Below are 10,723 nucleotides of genomic sequence, written 5' to 3'. Positions count from 1 at the left end.
GCCGAATAATTTGAAAAACGTTTGTCGAAAATCTTAGAAAAGTCACAGCACACATATCATGGCCGAGCTGGTCGATTTGATACCTTTTTAGTGTGTGTGCAACCAAAATTGTGGGAGGAGTAGTCAACCGAAAAAAACAAGAAAGAAACAGAGAAATAAAATCTAGGATTAAGCCCAGTGAATAGTATATAGTGTGCTTTTTCAAGCACACTCAATAATAATAATAACTAAATAGATTAAACAATTATTTAATAAGGCAAGTAAATAAATACATTTGTGATAAAGAATTATTTACCATGCAGGCGCTGTAGTTTTTGATGTGAGTGAAGAAAGCCAGTGACTTTGGCAATTTGAATTTGATCCTGGGAGACTGAAGAGATTGATGTCTCAAAATAATGACTCCATAGTGCTCCTTGTGTTTTTAGTCGTATCACTGTGAATCCCAACTGATGCATTTAATTTCAGCCTTCAAACAAGACCTTGATTTCAGACTTTGAAAACTGAGGAATGTAATTATTGACCTAGAAGGATAAAAAACCAGCAGGATTCTGCGTCTTGAGAGGCGTAATTGAAAACTGTGATATGCAGATCTAATACAGCAGCACGCCACTCACAGCTGCAGGCGGCTCATCAAATTATCTGAGATATATGACAAAGGCGAGGTACTTCACATGACTTTAAAGTGCTGGTGGCCCTGCAAGCACAGATGAATGATGAAGACCAAAAAAAACTGATTCAAGACTTTGGATATTGCATTCAGGGAAAAGTTAGTTAATTAACTAAATAATTAGTTCATAATGAATTCCTTAATTAGCCCTAAAACTCAATAAATTGTCCAACAAATTGTTTCTTTAAAGGAATTGTTAAACGTTTTTTTGTTTTCATTTAGCTTGGCTTAGCAAAAATACTGCAGTCAGGGAGAGACACATATCTTCAACCACTGAGTCACAAACTAACACATGCTTTATATGTTGTTAAATCTTTATACAAACTGAAACGTAAAAATAACAAGTTGTGGTTTTTTAAGGACTTACGTGCTGTTGATATTTCTTGCCAATCAGTATTTGGTCACAGTGACATCCTGGAGTCTTATAGTCACTGATTGTTGCCAGGCAACCAGTGAAGACTCAAGACACATGGCCCTATAAGTCTGTTTAATCCACAGTTCTCTCTATGGAGTCCAATGAAAACTGTCCAAAGAATCTGGGACGACAAGATGCTGAGTGTTTCTAATGTCATGTTTATTCAATTTGAATAGTGTTGAGAGTAGTCAACTGACAAATCAATCAATAAAAGGCCAAATATTTGTTGGCTCCAGATTCTTGAATGTAAATTTCCTATGCAAAAGTCTTAGGCAGGTGTGGAAAAATGCCTAGAAGAATTGATGCATATTTGAAGGTAAAGGGTGGTCACAGCAAATATTGATTTGATTTAGATTTTTCTTCTGTTCACTCACTTGCATTTTGTTAATTAAACAAAATAAACTATTAACATTTCTATTTCTGAAAGCATTCGTATTTTACAGAATGTTTTACACCTGCCTTAAACTTTTGCACAGTACTGTATATAAGACATCATCTTGAGCTTTTGTAAATTGTGATGACCAATTTTTCAGAGTATAATCATTTGCTGCAGATTTTTTTTCTTTTAGTTTATTCATCATTTGATTTGATTCATTAAACTGGGATAAAAGCAGAAATCTTAGAAGCAGGTGTCTGAGCACAGAGCATCACTGGAGTGTAATCATAGTCACCAGCCTTCATAGATATGCATTAGAAAGACCCTACTGCACCTACTACTAGGTTTATAAGGCCTTATCATTGTTCAATTATTTCAAGACCTATACAAATACAAGAAGACTCTAGTTACTCTCTCCTGTATTCATTTTATAGTTAGGCATCAACCTTGACTTGCCGTAGTAACTATAACAGGAGCAAAGAAAGAAATGTGGTGATAAAGTATAACACAAAGCGACCAATGTGTTAAACCAATGTGGAATCCAATACAGCCAAATTGAAATTGCAGTTCCCTGAATGGCTACATGAGGCCGTCTGCGAAAGCGAGTCAATCCCCATAGACTCCCATGTCAAAATGGCCTAAAGAGAAATACATGTTTATAGCCTGGTACAATAAAAATGTTTTGGTCTCTATATCTAAGTTCCCTGTCCTCTATGGTACGCATTATGATGCCAGTTAGGAAAAAAATGTTTGTTTTGCCCAGAGGCAGCATTGTACCATAACGGTGCACAAGTGAAAAAGGGAGTTTTTAAAAATTATTTTAACATCATTTATTTAATAAACATGTGTAAAAGATTCAGTAGCTTCAACAGGGTACAATACATAACAATTTAAATTTAAAAACATTATGAAAGGGACTTTTTGAACCAGTTTCTTGTCTTGTAGTGTATGAAACTATCAGAAATGAAAGTTTATTCACCTATCAGTAGGAATTTTTTTTTCCAGAAAAAGGGCCTTGAGTGATTTTTTTGTGGCGCAAAATGGCAAAGCTGTTTACTTTGGTCATATGACAATATCACTCAAAAACATGCATTGTACAAATTTGACAGGCTAAAAATGGGTATGTTGCCTGAGGCCAACATCGTACCATAGAGGGTGAAATTATATGAAAGCTTAAAGTTCTGAAAAATTATGTGTATGGCTGCTTTGAGTGACAGCTGGATGGTGTAACAGGTGGCAGGTTTCAGAAACTAGATTTCATTCACCCTGCCTCAGTTCAGCCACGCTCCACCCTCTGCCTCGGGGCCGGCTCTAGCCCATTTGGTGCCCTAGACGAGATCCATTCATGTTGAACAGCTCTTCTTGCTGTTTCACGGAGGGTGGAACTCCCGTTTTTGTTTGCCCATGGTGCCAACCAGGCTATATAATACAACTGTCTGTCTATATAGTTGTTAACTAACAAGTAAATTTGCAAAGAAGCACAGCTGGAGACCGCTAACAAAGTTAGAGACGAGAGACAATGAAAGTGCAAACCGCGGAAAAAAATGTGCTTAACTGTGTTAAGTTTGCATTGCTTTATTTCAACCTTGCTAGCAAGCTAATACAAATGAAACGTCTTCACACTAAACGCCATTTAAAAAAAGATGACATAACGTTACCTTCATATTGGAACTTCTTCTCCTCCTCCTCTTTTCTTCTCTTTCGATACTGCGCTCCGGAGAGCTTTGACGGCCGTTTCATCTTGCAAGATATATCAAAACACAACGTGTCTGTCGATTGACGTGACCTGACCTCTCTGACACCGATCTGACCATCTAAAGGGGGGCAAGGCAATGACCACACGTCACATGACTCAGCACCACAAGTGCCAAAATGTCATTGTTTATCTGTTTCTTTATTTTGTTAATATGTATTACTTTCAAGACAGAACAGGAAGCGAGGGCGACAATGGGCATCGAAAATTATTATTATTTATTTTTTTCTCCCTCGAGGGTGACTGGCGGCGCCCCTGCAGCAGATGGCGCTCTAGACGACCGCCTATGTTGCCTATTCCTAGAGCCCGCCCTACTCTGCCTATTTGTGGATTAGCTGGAGGTTAGGTGAGATCTGAAGCCACTTACTTACTGTACATTAAGCATTTTCCTCGATCTAGCAATCTAGTGTCCTGAACCTAAACAACTGAAAGTGAAACCCAACAACACTGTGACTGTTTCATAATGTTAGATTTGCAGCTACTGGTCGGCGCAGTTTGCCCAATCAGAAGTGTTATAATAGTAGTGATAACAACTGAAAACACTGAAAGCCACTTTAATAGGCTAATGACAGTTATTTTGCAATCACTTGTGTACTTGACATTTCAAATAAGCTACTTTCATGTGTGCAAAATCCTCCATAACAGTTTATCTCTGGAATGAACTGAAGTGAATGAATAAAATGTTTTAATTCACTCTGTTATTGCAGCCTTTCCTCCATGGCCTCCCTCTTCCACTCTCTTCCACTTCAATTATTGACTTCCTAGTTCCTGAAACAGCAGGAAACTGATAGTGCTCAATCAAAAGGTGTCATTGTAATACATGTAGCGACTCGACTGGTAGATGAACACGAGGCTTGTCAGTGATCGCTCCATGTCTGGTGGCTGCATGGCACCTCTGCTTCTCAAATTCTCTTTGTGTTGAATGTTAGGGAGAGCCTTGAAACAAGCTTTTTGAGAGCTTTTGCTCTTTGATTGTGAGGAACTGCCTCTATAATGTTGATGTTTTAAAAATAAACTCATGTTGTCCCATCTGATCTGCATTATTTTGCAAAAATACACAACTAACTAAGCCCTGAAATGCATTTTACATCACTTTCAACACACATTTAGCCATGTAAAATGTGTTAAAAGTGGATTCTGCATAAAAAATCATAACATCTCTCATTCTTCTCATCTTCAGAGTGGTGACTCTCTCGTGATAATTTGCAGACAGTAATGGCTTTCATCAGCAGGGGTGATGTGATAAAGAGGGATGGCTGCCCAGTTGAGACATTTAACATTTGTTATTCACAGTACAAGATTTTGTTGTCCTAGATATGACAAAAAGTTTTCACCACTGGCTTAAACTTGCAACTGACTCAACAACAGAATCACGAACAGATCCTTATCCTAATCACATCAAAACTACAGAGCGCTGAAAAATGTAGAGAAGTTTGACGCCAACTTTAATCCTCAAAGAAATGAATGTCATGAGAGAAAGCCCTATTTCTTGCCATTCTTCTTGAAGCCAATGAGCTTTTTTTTGGAGCGTTTAAACATGAGGAACTGTATCATGCAGAATTTTAATAGCTACATGCAGCAACTTCACACAATTTGCAAGATGATTTCATCACACACCTGCGGGGGGTGGACTTTGAAGGTAATCTCAACAAAAATAAAGCGCTGCAATTAATCCTTTTTCAAAATCCTTTCTTATATCCACTCACATTTAAGGAAATGTCAAGTCACAGACAAGATTAACACACATGGGAGCCAGATATGTGAATGTGTGCAAGTTCTTTTTTCTTTTTCCTTACACACAGTTTAAGGAATTATTTACGCACATGTAGACACACAACGAGATGCTTTTCTTGGTTGAGTTTGTCTTTCCCCTCTGAACACCAAGCCGTTTCAGGCTATTGTTGTTTTCTAATGCACCTGTGACATTTTACTGAATGCTGCCTTTAATTTCACTGCAATATATACATTCTGCACCTGTATTAAAACAGGAAAATCATGACTAGAAGTATGGAGAACTCAAAAATGTATTTTGTGTGCTATAACACAGTTATAATCCCCCCAAAAAAATGTTGAATTTCTTTGATCATTTACTTAAATTTTTTAAAAATGTATATACAATACAATCACTTAGAAATTTCCTTATTTTTGAAGGAAAAGCACAATTTTTAAAACATTAAAATCACAGACGTACAGTCTAGACATTTATTTAGTTTATGTGGTAAATGACTAATAAAGCTGAAATGAATGGCTGATTTTCTTATGGAATATCTATTATATATTGTCTGTATATATGGCAACCATCACTCCTGTGTTCCAGTGGCACAATGTGTTAATCCATATTAATAGTGCTGAAAGGCTCATTGATCATTAAAACACCTGAGCATCATGTTAGCACAGCTGAAAACTGTTTTGTGCTGATTTAAGAAGCAATAAAATGATCCTTCCGCAGGCTGGTTGAGTATCTAGAGGTAGAGTTGGAGATTTGTACAAGTTGAAATTATTATTTTTACCCTTGTCAATGTCTTTACTATATTTTGGATTCATCTTGTAACTCATTTCATGAAGGAACAGTTTGTTTTCATGGAAAACATCACACACATTTTCCCAAACATTGAGGGGGAAAAATCAGGTGCCATATGCTACATAAAAACTATTTAATTTCTTACAACATGTCTTGTCTTGTCCTCTCCTCTGTGATCTGTGTAAACAGCCTGCAGTTGAGTCAAAGTTCCACTGAGAAGATATATATCTTATATATAATCTTATATATGCCCCCCGTCCCTAGTGCCATCTGCATGCATGGGTTTGATGAAAGGGTGGAGACGGTTGATGCTGCAGAGGTGGAAATAAGCAGACAAGGTGATGTTATTGATGTGAGAGTGGAGATTATTCTGGGGATTTCCATTCACACAAAAATATAAGACATCTATAAGAAAACTTACTTTTCAAACTGGTTGTGAGATCCAGAGGGTTAAATTGCTGTGATGTTATAATAGCTATTTAAATAAAAGCAGATCTCGTAGGAAGAAACTAAGGAAATATTGAAAGCAGCACAGATGGACCGAACCGTCTGTGTTTATTTTTTTGGTACTAGCCATGTCAGTTCCAGACAGGGTCTATTCAGGTAAATCATCAAAGAAAAAAACAAAAACATATTTTCTCTTTCATGGTTATTATAGTTCGATCTCTAACATTTTTGCTTCCGCCACAATAGAAAGTGGGGGTGTATGGAGGTGAATTGGAAGTTGTGTGAGGTGCTCTCATCCATTCAAATCTTTTTCATAAAAGTGTCCTTGTTAGTTATTTTGAAAAGGGGTGCACCATCATCAAAACCATTTATTTTGTACAAACAGTCCTTCAGCTATTCTAACAAATTATTTTGTTTGTAACGACCCTGCAGATTTGATATAGTTGACATTGAGATGGTCAAAGAAAAAATACAGTATCAGTCGTTTCACCATATGCTGACAACATATTTACAGTCTATATTTAAAGTAAGTGAACCGTTTTCTGCATTAATTTGTCATGCAATGTGATCTGATCTTCATCTAAGCCCCAAATATAGACGAACACAATATGCTTAACCCATTACTACACAAGCAATTATAATATCTTGTGTTTTTATTGAACACATTCACATTCATAGCGCGTTATTTCAAAGGGTTCTGATACTTTTCTAGCCACTTTATGTTCAAACGATGAAGCCCTAAAGTGACTATAGGAATTAAAATGCTTGATCATCTGGAACAGAGGATATATGTGAGGTTGTTTAACCCTGTCTCCTTAAAATGATGTTCCTTTACACAGTGGTGGAAAGTAACTAAGTACATTTACTCAAGTACTGTACTTATGTAACTTTATACTTCGACACTATATTTTCAAGGCAAATATTGTACTTTTTACACTACTACGTTTAGCTGATAGCTTTAGTTACTTTTAGGGTTGAAATTGAACATTAAATACATGATAAATTGAAAATAATTAAGCATTTTTATGAATTGGAATGGACCCACTCAGATTTTTTTATAAATTCTAAATATATTATTGGATTATTATTGATGCATTTATGTAAGTAGCATTTTAATTTTGTCAAGATAAGATCAATTTTTATCTTAATATATTGTTATGAGGTTTAATTTCAGCTAAAGCTGACAGCTTTAGTTACTTTTCAGGCCGAGATTAAACTCACAAACTTAAAAAAAAAAATACATTTAAAGTGATTTGACTTGTTGTTGTTTTTTTAATTAAACCTCATAACATTATATTAAGTAGTTAAAATGATCAAATAAAACAATCTGAGTGGGTTCATTCTGCATAATGAGTACTTTTACCTTTTATACTTTAAGTACATTTTGATGCGGATACTTTTTTTTCACAAAGTAGATACACAGATCTTCGGCCAATCAGCATCTCTAGTTTCTTTTGTGACATTTGTTGCCACCTGGTTGCCATAGAGCCTCTTCGGTCAAGCAACCGGGTAGCAACAAATGTTACAAAAGTAAACAGAGCTGCTGATTGGCCGAAAAGGCGCTGTGTATCAGCGCTCGATTGTTCTGCCTCAACTACCCGGATGTTCGTCACAGAAAATTGAAATTGAATTTTGCGAACTGAATTTGAATTGTGAGAACTGAATGTTCAGTTCCAAACTAATAAATACAAATTATTATTATTATTATTATGTGATTCAAATTCAGTTTTTTAATGCAATTATTCAAGTTAAGCAATTAAAATTCAAATATAAATAATTAAAATTCAGTTTCTGGTGGCACATTTTTCAGCCCATAGCATATGACTAAAGAAAGAAATGAGAAAAGTGAGAAAATCTATTATGTTTTTCTAACAGACTCCATGTGAAGTTCAAAGACCCCACCTGCCTTGTCGGCTCACCTAAGTGGCATCACCTGTCCTGTCCCGTTTGTCATCACTGTTCCCCTCCGTCATGGCCGCCTTCTCCCCCTTCATCCTGAATTTACCTTGACATCTCTTCAGCTGACACCGCACTTTGTTTCGGTTCGACCTTCCTCCTTCTCGCCGACAACATCAAGGTCCCATCTGTGGTCAAGGAGGAGGAAGAGTAGAAAAGGGAAGGGAGGGGAGGGGAGAGGAGGTGGAGGTCGGAGGGATCCCCATAGTGAGGCTGATTTACGGCCCTGTCTCCTTGTGTCTGTGGCTCCCGGCGACAGGGGCCAACGTCGACCCTCCATCAGGCAGCTCCCTGTGCTTGTTACATTAATTTTCTGGTTCTTGTCACTCCTTTTCTCAAGTGTCGTTCCTGACTGACACTTCACTAAATATTATCACCAGATTCAATTTTAAAATATGTGCAACATAATGGAGAATGCAGCAGGAGCTGAATGATTCACAATAATAACACTGCATGGTATGTAAAGAACTGAGGAGAGGAATCATGCACACACCTGGAGGAATGTCCCCAGAAATATTGCTTGTTAGGAGGAATCCATCCAAAAATAAAAGAGTGCAGCTGTTAGAATGTGACCGGCTCTAAGAATGTGAACAGGTCTGACAGTCTAACCCATAAAAGATTCTTGTATATATCTGACCACATAAAGACGGATACTGCAGCTGTTTTGCCCGCAGCAGGAACAAACAACCCTGATGCTCAGTTTGCATTAAGATATTTTGAGTTCTTCTTGTTATATGCACTGTAAAAAAAAATCTGTTTAATTTACGGTAAAATACCGGCAGCTGTGGTTGCCAGAACTTCACCATAAGAAAAACAGTGAGCGTATGTCAATGTAAATATCAGCAAAAAAAACTGTAATTTATACTGAATAATCCCATTACTTTCAGGATAATTGTGTCATCATGGTATTTCTCCATTCATTTTACATGAAAATTGTTTGTTTTTACAGTACAACTGTGTGTTTTCTACAGTTTATGACAGTAGAATTTAAAGTTTTATGCTATTCTTTGATTTACAGTAATTAAAAGTATCTACTACGGTGATGTACAATGTTCAATTTTACGACCTATTTCTGATGCAATTTGACAGTGTTTTACTGTCATTTCTACAAACATTTTTTACAGTGTGGCTTACTGTCACACACGCACAATGCTACTGTAAACTAGCTTATGACATGATAATCAAATAGTTACATTATTAAAGACATGACACTCCCAGAGAGTGTGTTTTCTTTCAAGAGTACATATGAGGATCTTTAAGAAATGGTTTGAATTTTAACAAATTTGCCCTCTGGTAAGCAGCCTAAACGGTCTCGTGTGGAGCAATTAAATTAATAAAAGGAATGAAAATGAATGATACACTATGCAGCCGAAAGAACGTGAGGCTACCAGGAAAAGGCTCAGGACTGAAAGTGTCAGGAGCCCCCTGGCCTTCAACTGCAAAATGTCCCTCAAAGAGACACGTAGCAATGAGACAGAGACTGAAAGTGAGCATTAAGAAATATGAAACAATGTCAAAGAGACACAGAATGATTGGAAAGCAAACAAAACAATTACAGAGAAATAGAGATGCAAAACAGCTGAGAGACTCACAATGCACACAAAGAGACAGAAAATGACTACAAAAAGACACAAAATGAATACAAAGAGACACAAAGCCACTACAGAGAGACACAAAGACTAAACAGCCACCAGAGAAACATTTAAAAAAAGGATTCATATCAGCTGCAAAGAGACCAAAAAGACACTCAACTGCTATGCAAGAGTGCAGGAAAAACACAAAGAGACACAAAACAACTACAAGTAGACACAAAAAGATTACAAAGAGATGCAAAACAGCTGCAAAAAGACCACAAAGTGCCTGACAACAAATATAAAACGGGTAAAAAAAAAGCTACAAAGAGACATAAATGACAACTAACTTACACAAAACAACTACAGAGATGCACACAATGACTACAAAGCAACACATCATGACTGCAAAAGACACAAATCTACTACAAAAAGACTCAAATGAGTACAAACTGAAACAACATGACTACAAAGAGTCATAAAGCAACTACAAAGACACACTATGACTAGCAAAACAACCACAGACAAAATATATAGAACAAAGAGACACAAAAGGAACAAAAAGAGACAAAAAATATGAGTTTTTTGTCTCTTTGTTTTCCTTTTGTGTCTCTGTATATAAATAATGGACGTAGTCCCCCACTGGTTTGTGGACTGCTAGTTTGAAGCATCAAGTTCAGTATTACAGCTGTCGCCATCATTGTTTTTTGAAACCAGGAAAGACCATATTTGGACTGGGGAGGCGTGAGGATGGGTCTGTCTGAAAATAAACTGTAAACACTAAAACAATCACTTCAATCCTGACGACAGCTTTCCGTGTTAGCGACCTGTCAATCAAAAGGTAGCCATGCCGTGTTGTAACATCTTTTTTCTTCTAAATGGGTCATTTACACAATTAACATCATATCGTCTTGGAGAAGACTAGAAACTAGTGATTGAGAGTTTTTTCTTTGGTAATAGATCAAGCGAGAGGTCGTCTCGTAATCTGTGTATCATTTGTCCTTTCCATTTTCAATT

This window comes from Centropristis striata, chromosome 19, assembly GCF_030273125.1.
Source record: "Centropristis striata isolate RG_2023a ecotype Rhode Island chromosome 19, C.striata_1.0, whole genome shotgun sequence".
Lineage (NCBI taxonomy): Eukaryota > Metazoa > Chordata > Actinopteri > Perciformes > Serranidae > Centropristis > Centropristis striata.
This window is presented reverse-complemented; position numbering follows the sequence as displayed.